The sequence below is a fragment of the Hibiscus syriacus genome, unplaced genomic scaffold, assembly GCF_006381635.1.
Source record: "Hibiscus syriacus cultivar Baekdansim isolate YM2019G1 unplaced genomic scaffold, ASM638163v2 tig00110160_pilon, whole genome shotgun sequence".
NCBI lineage: Eukaryota > Viridiplantae > Streptophyta > Magnoliopsida > Malvales > Malvaceae > Hibiscus > Hibiscus syriacus.
This window is the reverse complement of record NW_024062608.1, coordinates 1,204,713-1,217,574: the sequence shown is the minus strand read 5'-3', so window position 1 is coordinate 1,217,574 and position 12,862 is coordinate 1,204,713. Positions and strand designations below refer to the sequence as shown.

Below are 12,862 nucleotides of genomic sequence, written 5' to 3'. Positions count from 1 at the left end.
CTCCTTTTTATCAAGAGAGAATTATTATTGTTTTCTCCTTGTTAGATCGAGAGAAGTTGTAATTCCTATTTTTTCATAGTGAAATTCTTCTATCTTTGCTCATGGTTTTTATCCTATATTATTTAGGGGGTTTTCACGTAAAATTTGTGTCTTCTTTATCTTTATTTTTATTTTCTCAAATTATTAGTTACGATTTTGCTCTATTCGATAGCCGTATTCCGTAACATTTTGATCTTCATCTGAAAGAAAAATGGCAGCTGACAAACCAAGCTCTAAAGGGCCAAGCATGGTTAGATTTTCACTTTATTTTTTTCTCATCTTTCACAAAATGTAACTTTTTCCCTTTTTATTTTGATTTGCAGGTTCTGTGCCAATGGATTACCAAGTGATATTATCATCGAGGTTGATGATATGACTTTTCATCTCCATAAGGTTAGAATGGTTTTGATTTTTTTTTAGTTTGGGATTAAAACAAACCAATATTCTGTTTAATGATTTTCTTTTTCCTTTTCTTTTAGTTTCCCTTGATATCCAAAAGCCGAAAGCTTGATCCGTTAATAGAATAGCAAGGTCAGAAATCATCTACTGCAACCGTTGGCAAACAAAAACAGCGTGAAACCGAGACTGAAATCGAAGAAGAAACAGAGGAATATCAAGAGCAACAAGATGAAGAAGAAGAAGAAGAAGAAGGAAAAGGAGATCGTTACCAGATATCTCTCCAGGGTGTCCCCGGTGGTTCGGACACTTTTGAAACCGCCGCCAAATTCAGTTACGGTGTTAAAATAGATCTCTCATCCTCCACCATCGTTCCTCTCCGTTTCGCCATCGAGTTTCTTGAAATGACTGATGAGTACTCGGAGGATAACCTTATTTCCAAAATCGAAAGGTTCCTTTCTCAATCCGTTTTTAAAAGCCTTAAAGAATCGATCAAGGCGTTAAAATCGTGTGAATCAGTTATGACTTTTCCGGAATCTTTAGGCATTGTTCAGAGATTGATTGATTCAATTGCTTCGAGAGCTTCTTCTATAGACCTGACATTGTTTGGCTGGCCAGTGAATGAAGGAGCGATTGAAGCTAAAGATGGAGCTTCAACTCAAGCTTTATGGAACGGAATCGAAACTGGTTTGAGAAGAAAAGCTTTAGCTCGAACAAACAATCTAGAGTCGTGGTTTGAAGATCTGGCAATGCTGAGTTTACCGTTGTTTAAACGCTTCATTTTAATGCATAGTATAAAATAGTTGTTATGGCATCTGTCTCGGTTGCGGATCCTACGAACGTTACGTAACGTGTTGCGACTGTCGCGGACGTGATTTTTTCATCAAAAATCACAATACTTTTAAAATATTTTATCGCATTGCGTTAATATTGCGTCACGATAACTTTCAAAACTGTTGTCATACGACCGTTACAGTGTGTTACGGCCGTAATTTAATACCATGTTTTAACGTTGAAAGGGAAAGATCTGAGTCGAGAGGTCATCGAAAGCTGCCTTATGTGTTACGCTCAGAAGTACATTCCCGGAACGTCTCGATCAAATCGGAAACCGTCATCGTCCTTGGCTGCCGCTATTTCAGAGAGTGAACAGCGAGAGCTTTTAGAGACTATTATCTCGAACCTCCCCTTAGAAAAGACCCGTTCATCAACCGCGACGCGGTTCTTATTCGGTTTGTTACGAGCAGCTAATATTTTAAACTCATCGGAACCTAGCAAAGCGGCGTTGGAGAAGAAGATCGGTTTCCAGCTCGAGCATGCAACGTTAGACGATCTGTTAATCCCGAGCTATTCGTATCTCAATGAAACGCTCTATGACATTGATTGTATTGAGAGGATTTTAGGTTATTTTTTGGATGGATTAGAAGAGAGAAGCGCCACTGGAATCGAAGCCGAAAACGAAGGCAACGACTATAACATCATTAATGGCAGTAGAGTGCCTTCATTAATGCTCGTCGGAAAATTAATCGATGGTTACCTTTCCGAGATCGCATCTGACGCCAAATTGAAGCCGAATAATTTTTATAATCTCGCAATTTCATTTCCTGATGAAGCTAGAAACTTCGACGACGGACTCTACAGAGCTGTTGATGTATACCTCAAGGTACTCAAAAGATAATTATACCTTTTTTTTATAAAAAAAATACATGATTGAAGCTCTTTAGTTAAGCTTTTTTCCCCATTACTTTGCAGGGGCATCCTTGGATACCAGAATCGGGGCGGGAAAAGATATGCGGAGTGTTAGACTGTCAAAAGCCGACACTGGAGGCATGCACGCACGCTGCACAAAACGAGCGGTTGCCATTACGCGCGGTGGTCCAAGTGTTTTTTCGAGCAGCTACAACTACACCACGCGATTGCCGGCACGTTGTCACGTGGGGAGGAAGGCGGAAGTAGTAGTAGCAGGTGGAGTCTAGCTGTGAGGGAGAATCAGGTGTTGCGTCTGGACATGGATAGCATGAGGACGCGGGTACATCAACTGGAGAGGGAATATTCCACGATGAAGAAAGTGATCTATTTGTAACCCGTGGCATGTGCGGGTTTTGGATATAAAAAATTGAAGTTCGTTTAAATTGTGGGTTTTTTTAGCCCGGGCTGTTAAACCCGCGGGTTTAATAGGTATAACTGCGGGTAGACCGTGAAGCCCGCAATAACCCGCTTAATTTAAAATTTATAAAATTTTAGAGAAAATAAACTTAAAGAATTTTATAGAAAAATAAAATAAATTACCTATAAATATGATGTTACTTATAACCATTGTAGTTCTTAAATTTATTAGGGTATTTGTCATAATTCTACCGTTGCTTGATATTTTTTTCCATTTACAATGTATCAAATTATTCTTCATTTAAAAAAATAAAAGTTAAAAGATTTATATAGTATTTTAGTCTTATAAAATTTACATCATTATCACTTTGGTATTTAAAGATTTTTTTATTTAATTTTGACCTTTATTTTTTTCATGAAGTATGTTATCCATTTCGTTCTTTAATTATAAAAAGTCACGTGATGTTCTAATAATATATCACATAACACGTAATATTTGGATTAAAAATAAGAAGGAAAAGTAAAAGAAAAAATACTTTTCAACTTTTAAAGGCTTTTACAAAAGAAAAATTGTTAGATTTGTATAATGTTTGATTTTGTTGAATTTTTATGTTTGAATTTCTGCTTGCAGACATTTCTGTGTTTCATATTATAGCCTTGAATAATCGTTTTTTTATAAAAGTATAATGTGGTTGTCGTAACCGATTTTCGTCCGGGTACGAAATTTTACTTGGCGGGAAAAATAAAACGAATAAATAAATGATTTTGATTTAAATTTTTATGGGAGTCGCCATTGACCTTTTTGAGTTAGGTAGGTCAAATACCAAAAAAATAATCTTTTAAAATAGTTTTTAAGAAAACATAATTTAAAAGATAAACTGATCTGCATATAACAAAAAATTTTAGTAAAATAAGATTCGTGGTCTATTACGTTTAGGGAATGATTAGCACCCCTATAACACCCAAAATTTGGTACTCATTAATTATAAATTGTCTCTTTTATTAGAATTTTAATGATTCAAAAATATATTTAATCTATAATTCTGTTATTTCAAATTTATTAGTATAATTTTAAGAAAATCTATTAATTTTTATATAAATAAGATATTTATTTATTTAGAAATATCAGAAAATGGCTTGTAGGTGTTTTAAGACAACTCTTTTCTTCATATTAAAAAATAAATAAATATTAAAACATTTATCTAAGAATAAATACAATTTATAAACGTAATATATTTATTTAAAAAATATCAGAAAATGGGCATCTAGTTGCTTTAAAACTGCCCTTTCTTAATAAATATAATTTCTTAAAAGTCATTTATAAGTTTATAGATGGATTTTTACTAGAAAACATAAAAAATATTATTTAGTATATATATATTTATAATAATAATAATTAATATGTTGAATATAAACATATAAAATTATAACTAAACAATGACTAAAATAAAGAAATTTAAAAATAATAAACTAATAATTTAAAGTTAATGACAAAATTAAAATATATTAAAATTAAACACCCTAATTCATAATTAATTACTTGAAATTTCAGTGACTAAACATGTTATTCTACCCCTTTATTAATTTAGTTACTAAATTAAAATTATATCAAATTCGTACATCAAATTAAAAGAAATTAAAACATGCTATTTGTGGTTTAAAATATTAATTAATAAAATTACAAGGGTTAAATCGATTATTTGCCTAAAATATATATATTATGCTAATGACTAAATTATGAATTAAATAAAATTAAGAGGCCAAGTTAAAATGATTGTAAATTTGATTCCAGTGACTATAATATAAAATTAAAAAACTACTGGACTGCGGACAGGGTTTAACTTTTAATAAATTATAAACAGGCTCCTCCTCAAAATGGCGTCGTTCGAGGAGGGGTATTTAAGCCCCAAACCAGACGGCCTTAAGGCCATTTCTCTCATTTCTCTCTTTCACTTTCTCTCTCTAACTGAGAGAGTTATAAAACTCTCTCCCGCTTCTCTCTAGCTTCCCTCACCGGAGGGAAGCCGACAACCTTGCGCCGCCGCCAACCTCACCGCCGGCCACTGCTTCCGGTGGCCGGAAAATACAAAAACCTCCCGAACGATAGATCCGAGTGATCTACGCTCAATTTCGACCCTAGTTTTTCTTAAAACGTTCCGTATTTGCCTAGATCTAAAAAAAATACCTTCGGTATTTTGCTTCTCCGGCGAGATTTGGAGGTTCTGGTTCGGTAAGGCTTCTATCTATTTTATTTTGGTGGTTTTGGTTGTTGTTCTCTCAGATTTTGGTTGCTGGTGTTGTCTCTTGGATTCTTCCTCTCCGTTCTTTCTTTGCAGGTTCGGTTGATGGCTTTATAGCCATCACCGGCGCTTGTCTCGGACTAGTTTGGCGAGTCACCAAACTATAGTGGTGACTCACCACAGCCCTCAACGTGGACGGTTCTCTTTAATTCTTCTGGAGGCTTCATGGCAGCGGTTGAGCGGCGTGGAACGGTGGCGGTGGAGACAGCAAAAGCGGCGACTGGGACGTGGCCATATATCTTAGGGTTTGCATCTGGAAGCGTCTGGGACCGTTGGATCTAAGCCAGATCCAACGGCTGAGATTGAGCCGGTTGGAGCTGGAAATGTGAAACCCTATGGTTTCCTCTATATCGGGTTGGGTTTCCATTTGGGCCTGAATTGGGTCAATGTATTTGGGCTCCGGGATTGGGCCTGGATCTGTTTGTAATAATATTAATTAATAATAATAATAATAATAATAATAATAGTGATAAATAAAATAATAATAATATAATAAAAATAAATGGATAAAAAAATTAGTATCTTCAGCTGCCCCTCTTTGCTCATTCTTGTGTTAACAAGAATAGGGCAAAGACGAAAAGATAAAAAAAAATTATCCATTTGACTTCACTGGATAGAAATGTTGAACAAGTTCTTCTTATTATGAACTCTTTCATTTTTCCACTGGGGATGAAAATTTATCTTCTTCTGTAACGAGATCTTCAAAAGGTGTATTGTTGGTTCTACTTCAATATGTGATGAATTAAAATTAAGGTTGAACAAGTTCTTCTCATTATGAACTTCTTATCCTTTTTCAAATGAGTTCTTCTCAATATGAACACTTTGGAAAATTGATGCTGATCTATCTTCTTCTGTGATAGAGTCATATAAAAGGTTGAACAAGCTCTTCTCATTATGAACTTCTTTTTCCTCTTCAGATAAGTTCTTCTCATTATGAACTTTCTTTGGAAAAGTTGATCCATGAATTCAAACAAAAGGTTAAACAAGTTCTTCTTATTATGAACTTCTTTTTCCTTCTTCAGATGAGTTCTTCTCATTATGAACTTTCTCTGGAAAAGTTTATGTTGATCTATCTCCTTCTGTGATAGAGTCATGCAAAAGGTTGAACAAGCTCTTCTCATTATGAACTTCTTCTTCCTCTTCAGATAAGTTCTTCTCATTATGAACTTTCTCTGGAGAAGTTGATCCATTAAGTAATGAATTCAAACAAAAGGTTAAACAAGTTCTTCTCATTATGAACTTCTTTTTCCTTATTCAGATGAGTTCTTCTCATTATGAACTCTATCTGGCAATGTTGATCCATTGGGTGATGAATTCAAACAAAAAATTTGAACAAATTCTTCTCATTATGAATTTCTTCTTGAGTTCTTCTCATTATGAACTCTATCTGGCAATGTTGATCCATCAAGTGATGAATTTGAGCAAAAGGTTAAACAAGTTTTTCACATTATGAACTTCTTTTCCCTTTCAGATGAGTTCTTCTCATTATGAACTCTTCCGGAAATGTTGAACCATCAAATGATGGATTCGAATCTTTGCTAAAATCTTTGAATTTCCTATCAAATATTTAACATGGATAAAATGGATGAAAATGCATCTATTTTGCAAATGTCTAAATATGATGCATGAATGTTAATTTCATCTTTATTTAATTTCAAAGAGGTGAACTTAGTCTTTCTTCAATTGTGTAGAAATCCAATAAATCTTTCCTCTTCGAACGGAGAATCTATCATCTTTGAAGAGTGTAGATATAGATATGCTTCTGATTTGATGAGGAGAGTAACTGTTATACTTGACAAAAATGGGATACTCAAATGCTAAGTCTTCAATAGTCATAGAGATGTGATCCAGATTCATCATTGCAGAGTTGACAGATTTTATATGTGCTGCTCAAATGGCTAAGGCTGCTGACACACTTCTTTCGTAAAAGATAGGAAGCCATTATGCAATGATCCCAATTACAAGAAAGGCGAAACTTGGGCTATGATTTCTTAGAAAAAGAAGAAGCATAAGTAGCTTGAAAGAAGCTTCTTAATGAAGACGATCATGCAGTTCATCTTCCTAATCCATGATTGGTTTTGGAGTTCCTACTGAACCAGATCATATAACTCAAAGAACACTTCCAGAAGATGCTATTGGGCCTCCTTATTTCTACTATGATAACGTGGTATTTGCTCCAGTTGTATTTGGGCTGAAATGTCACGGTACTTATACGTGTAGAGCCAGAATTTTGTAGATTCGACGTATTTTGTACTGCTATATGGAAAATGGGCTATATTCATAATCTGCCAATTGAGAACAGATTTCCTCTTGTTCCGCTTCCAAATGACTTTATGATGGACATAACTTGTTTGCTTTTCAACAGAGATTGCAAATGTCGATAAGCCTTACTTTAGATTCCATGTACTTAAAAGTATTAACATGAAGTAATAGCCAGAAATATTTGTTTGTTTTTAAGATTATATTAATCTATTTACAGGATGTTTATATGAAACAAAATGAATTTCAAAATAAATTGAATTTCAAAAAGATAAACTTGGAATAATGAAATATATAGAAATATATTTAAAGTCATGACAATCATAGGAATGATAAAAATTCAATGACTCAACAAAAATTAGCACAAGTATTTCTAAATTAATCAACTGGATAATTTAGAGCACTGAAGTAATCTTTGTATGGAAGATCTCAAACGTTGTCAGAATGCTTGTAGATGTGAAGTTCCTCCCAAACTATCAAAATCTTAAGAAGGTTTAATTAATGCCAGATGCCTAATATCAACAGCATTTGAGTAGCCCTTTCAGGTTTTCAACTCAAATCCTTCATTTGGTTGTAAGCGCCTTTTGCGGGTTTTCATCCTGACCCTCCTTTTCCATTTTTCTCTTTTTTTTTCAAAATTTTTTTCTTTTTCTTTCTTTTTTCTTTTTTTTTTTTTTATTATTTTTCTTCTTCAAGCATAATATTTCTTGACAGAATCTGAGTTATTGGGTTTCTCAGAACTTTTCCATCCATTCTGCTGAGATCAGCGCTCCTCCGGAAAAGGTCTTTTTTACAACGTATGGCCCTTCCCAATTAGGCATTCATTTCCCACGGAAATCTTTATGTATAGGCAAGATCTTTTTCAGCACTAGATCACCCTCTTGGAATTCTCTTGGATGTATTTTCTTGTCATGAGACTTCATCATCCGTTTATACATCTGTCAATGGCAAATAGCTTTCAATCTCTTCTCCTCGATATGGTTCAATTGATCAAATCGAGCTTGGATCCTTCAGACTCATCCAATTTCACCTCTCTCAAGATTCGAAGTGATGGAATCTCAACTTCAATTGGTAAGACTGCTTTCATCCCATAGACTAAAGAAAAAGGCGTTGCCCCCAGTAGTAGATGTTACAGTAGTTCGATATGCATATAAAGCAAAGGTAACTTCTCGTGTCAATCTTTATAAGTTTTCAGTAGTCTTTGTAATGATTCTCTTAATGTTATTATTTACCGCGTCAACTGCTCCATTCATCTTTGGACGATATGCCACTGAGTTTGCATGCTTGATCTTAAATTGTGCACAAAGTTCAGTCATTATTTTGTTGTTCAGGTTCAGAGCATTATCTGTAATGATCCTTTCTGGTAGCCCATACCGGCAAATTATTTCTTCTTTATGAATTTGCAGACTATAGACCTCTTAATATTGGCATATGAATCTTCAACCCATTTGGTAAAATAATCAATTGCTACTAAGATGAACAATGTCCATTCAATCTTTTGGTGTGATTGCCCCAATAACGTCTATTCCCCACATAGAAATGGCCAGGGTGCTGTCATTATATGTAAAGGCGATGGGGGGTACATGAATCTTATCTGTATATATCTGGCATTTATGACATCTCCTTGTATAATCAATGCAATCTGTGTGCATGTAGCCCAATAATATCCATATCTCATTATTTTTCTAGTCATGGAAAGACCATTTGCATGTGTTCCACATATCCCACTATAGACTTCCTCAATGATGCTTCTGGCTTCGCTAGTATTTAACATCAATAGCATTTGATCATGCTTCTTCTGTATAAAGTCTCGCCATCAAGAAAGTATCCAACAACCATTCTTCTCAATGTTCTTTTATCAATTTCAGATGCATTTTGTGGATAACTTTGATATTGATATTGCGGATATCATAATACCATGATTTGCCATCTGCCTCTCTTCCACACTGCAACAATATGCATGAATTCATATACTTGCATTTTGATCGGCATCATATCAACTTTCTTAGTTGCCTGAAACATAGAGCTAAGGTAGTTAAAGCATCTGCCATTGATTCTCCTCTCTAGGGAGATAATTGAAGGTGACTCTCTCAAATTCTTTCACTAATTCGAGGATAAAATCATGGTATTCCAGTAATTTGGGATCTTTTGTTTCTCTATTCTCCTCGTAGTTGATACACCACTAATGATGAATCTCCATATATCTGGAGAATTTATTTTCCTTTCTATGGCTGCCTTCAATCCCATGACAAGCTTCATATTCCGCCATGTTATTAGTGCAAAAGAACTCCAGTCTGCTTGTGAAATGATAATAAATATTTTATGGAGAAATCAATACTGCCCCAATTCCTCTTCCCAAGACGTTGGATGCTCCATCAAAATAAAGCATGATTCATTATTTTTATGACTTCTTCATTCATGGATATGCACAACAAATCTTCATTTGGAAAATTAAATCAGAGACTAATAATCATCTGATACACAACTGGCCAGGAAATCAGCTATGCAACTTCCTTTTATCGCTTTTGGTTAATATATACAATATCAAACTCGGATAATAACATCTGCCATTTTGTCTGTCAAAGCTGGGATTCCATTAAGAACTTTAAAGATCAAGTCTAGATATCAGCAAAGTGGTATGATATAACATGTATTGTCTGAGTCTTCGAGTAACCCCACCAAGGCACAACATAATTTTTGTATTGGTGGGTATCAAATTTCACAATCAGTAAATTTCTTACTCATATAATAAATGGCTTTATCTTTTCTTCCAGATTCATCGTGTTGTCCCAGTACGCATCCCATCGAATTTTCAAAGACTGTTAAGTAGACAATTAACTGTCTGTCAGGCACTGGTGACACTAAAATGGAAGCATTGGATAAATATTTCTTAATAATATCCAAAGTTTCTTGACATTCATCATTCCAGACTTCGGGATTGTTCTTTCGGAGTAATTTGAACACTGGATCACATTTGTCAGTTAATTGAGAAATGAACCGAGATATATAATTTAATCTTCCCAAAAAGCCTCAGACATCTTTCTTAGTATTGGGTGGTGGAAGATCTTGAATTGCTTTTACTTTATCTGGATCAATCTCGATTCCTTTTTTACTGACTACAATTCCCAAAAGCTTCCCGGAAGTTACCCCAAAAGTGCATTTAGCGGGGTTGAGCTTTAATTGATACTTCCTCAATCTCTGGAAAAGCTTTCTCAAATTTTGAATATGTTCTTCATCGGTTCGAGACTTGGCAATCATGTCATCCACATATACTTCAATCTCTTTGTGCATCATGTCATGAAACAGAGTTACCATGGCTCTTTGATACGTTACCTATGCATTTTTCAATCCAAATGGCATTACTTTGTAGTAGAATGTGCCCCACATGGTTACAAATGTTGTTTTTTCCATGTCCTCAGGATTCATTTTTATCTGATTATATCTTGAAAAGCCGTCCATGAATGAAAACCATGCATTTCCTGCAGTATTGTCCACCAAGGTGTCTATGTGAGGTAATGGAAAGCTATCTTTCGGACTAGCTTTGTTAAGATCTCTGTAATCGACACACATTCGAACTTTCCCATTTTTCTTTGGTACTGGAACAATGTTGGCTACCCATTCTAGGTATTTGGTTGCCTGCAGGAAACCTGCATTAATTTGCTTCATTACTTCCTCTTTGATCTGTAACAACATTTCTGGCCTCATTCGTCTGAGCTTTTGTTGAACAGGTTTATACTCTGAACTGATTGGAAGTTTATGGACCACTATATCCGTACTCAAACCAGGCATATCTTGATAAGACCAGGCAAAGATATCTTTGAACTCTCGAAAGAAGATTGATCAATTCTTGTTTTATCTGGGCTGACAAAGTAGTACCAATTTTCACTTCTTTCATTTCTTCATCGGTTCCCAGATTTACAGTCTCAATATCTTCTTTATGAGGTAAAATTTTCTTGTCTTCTTTTTCTACCAGTTTCAACAATTCGGTAGGAATGTCACATTCTATTTCTTCCCACACTTATTGACTTCCTCTAAACATATGGGCCGCTCTAAATTTATCTCATGATTAAATTTAGGAATAATCAGGCTATTAACATTGTGACACATGCAAGTTTAAGTCGGGCATATTTCTGAAAAGATATAGTAAATTTATGAAGAATGAGAAATAATGAAAAAAATGTAAAAATGTAAAGAATGATTGTCATTTGAGAATTTTAAGAAAACTTATTATATTTGATATTAAGTGAACTTAACAACTGCCCTTACAAAATAAAAAAAAACTTTTTATATTCTTGGGCTAAACATAAAGATTAGTTCTGAGTATTACTCTGTGTTAATACTAAAAACTACAGGGAGGTCTTCAGCAGTCCAATTGTTGAGTGTTTCACCAGGAAGACAAGGGCGAATTCCAGCCAAGTACTTGCCAATCTTGTTGTCATTCGTGATCATGTTGATAACTAATCTTCCCATAGCTTCTTCAACTATGCTTTGATCTTTTGTCAAATTTTCTTCTTTGAGAGCATCAACAAGCTGTTGTTCTACATTAACTATTCCTCCAGATTTAAATGTGGACTTTAAAGGAGGGAAAAACATGTGTTCCCAAGGAATTTCTTCTCCTTTCAATTTTGCCCTTCTATTTTCACCTCTTCTTTTCATATCTTTGTTCCTTTGCTGAAAATTAGGCTTAAATCCAAGCCCAAAACGATCTTTCTTCATCTTTATACTTACAGGAACTGAACTCCTCTGAAGATTTTTTCCCAAACCTTTCCCAGTTTTAGCTCCAATGCCTAAAGTCTGTCGTACAATTATCTTGGTGCAATCAGACAATCTGGGATGTGGAATTTTGCTTCCCTTAACAATAAAGGTTGCATTGACAAATTCCAAAGCTTGGAAAGAGCATTCGAGAGCATCATCATTGGTTTCAATATACAGAACATCACTTGTTACAGACGCAATGATTTCTTCCTCAGCTCCTACGTATATTAGTTGTCCATCAACAACGAATTTCAGTTTCTGATGTAATGAAGAAGGAACAGCTCTTGCAGAATGAATCCACGGCCTCCCCAATAAACAATTATATGTAGGATGGATATCCATCACCACAAAGTCAATATTGTACACGACTGGTCTGATCAACAACGGTATTTCCATTTTCCCAAGCACCTCTTTTTGAGTGTCATCAAAAGATCGTACTACATTCTAATAACTTTTCATGTGCGATTTTTCCACCAGCATTCTTTGAAGTGTGACCAGAGGCATCAAGTTAAGAGCGGATACATTGTCAATCAATACTCCTGGAAAAACATGACCATGACAATGTGTGGTAATATTCAAAGCTTTCACTGACCCCATTCCACCTTCCGGTATTTCATCATCAGTGAACGTGATGTAATTATCAGCGGCTATGTGCCCCACAATCCTGTCAAGCTTGTTGAGAGATATATTGATAACTCCTTGAAAAGGTCATATTTTGGGACCTTTTCACTTAAGTTATTGAATGTCTAAGAGCCCATTTAGGACCATTTAGGACCATTTAGATGCATTTAGGAGCATATAGTTGCATGTGGAGGATTTCAGTTTGCCGTGGCATTTATTTTTACAGCGGTGCTGCTTTATGGGAAAGGTACTTGTCTGATGATGTGCAGGTGTTGAAAGCAAGGAAAAGAGGATTTAAAATGCCGTGATATAAGGATATTGCTGAGCTAAATAAAAATGCCAAGTTCAAATGGCATTTCAGGAGCGTACAAGGAGAGAGAAGATATTTT

General features: G+C 34.9%; 1 pseudogene; it reads left to right on the top strand.

Annotated features, from left to right (window-relative positions):
- Positions 1 to 250: 250 nt before the first annotated feature.
- LOC120216325 overlaps positions 251 to 12,862 on the top strand; it is a 33,125-nt pseudogene continuing 20,513 nt past the window's right edge.